The sequence below is a fragment of the Peromyscus maniculatus genome, chromosome 2, assembly GCF_049852395.1.
Source record: "Peromyscus maniculatus bairdii isolate BWxNUB_F1_BW_parent chromosome 2, HU_Pman_BW_mat_3.1, whole genome shotgun sequence".
NCBI lineage: Eukaryota > Metazoa > Chordata > Mammalia > Rodentia > Cricetidae > Peromyscus > Peromyscus maniculatus.
The window spans coordinates 41,367,593-41,368,201 of NC_134853.1; the positions used below are offsets into that span (position 1 = coordinate 41,367,593).

Consider the following 609-nt stretch of genomic DNA (forward strand, 5'->3'; position numbering starts at 1 on the left):
AATAACTGCTCATTTATTATTAATGATAATGGTAAAGTATCTTTTATATACTTAAACACATTGGAAAATTGTTTCCATTTGCAGGGAGGGATTGAGAACAGGGTCTTTGTATATCCCTAGATGTCCTAGAACTCACTATGTAGGCCAGATTGGCCTTGAATTTGAAGAGAATTTGCTGAGATTAAAGGCAAGCACCCCCATGCCTGGCCATAATTTCCTTAGCATGGGTCCGCACATGGGTAGCAACGCTCATTCTGGTGCGTTCAAAGGACAGTATAATAGAAATTCAATATCTGGCATTGTAGGTTTTCTTGGCTTTGTGCTTGTTAATCCTGGTATTTCTATTGATGCAGTTTAAAAAATACTAGAAGTAGTATTATTACTGGGTTAAGGAAGATCTGAATTTATAAGATCTTTGTTTGCCGTCACAAATACTAATTGCTTTCTAAAGGTTATAGTTACTTATAATATTGATCCCTTCATTGTAAATGTGGAATATGATTAAAATGATTTTCTCCTTTTATGTTTTATTGTGGAAATTTGAAAATGCACAAAGTTAGTATACTTAGTGAACCTTCTGTATCTTTTTCACTTGTTGGGGAGTACCAT

The 609-nt window shown here is 34.3% G+C and overlaps 1 non-coding gene across 1 annotated transcript; it reads left to right on the forward strand.

The window, feature by feature from the left end:
* The first annotated feature begins 219 nt into the window (after positions 1-219).
* LOC121827750 (small nucleolar RNA SNORA8) lies at positions 220-355 on the forward strand. Its single transcript, XR_006070051.1, has one exon. It is a non-coding gene; the product is annotated as a small nucleolar RNA SNORA8 (small nucleolar RNA).
* The last annotated feature ends 254 nt before the right edge of the window (positions 356-609 follow it).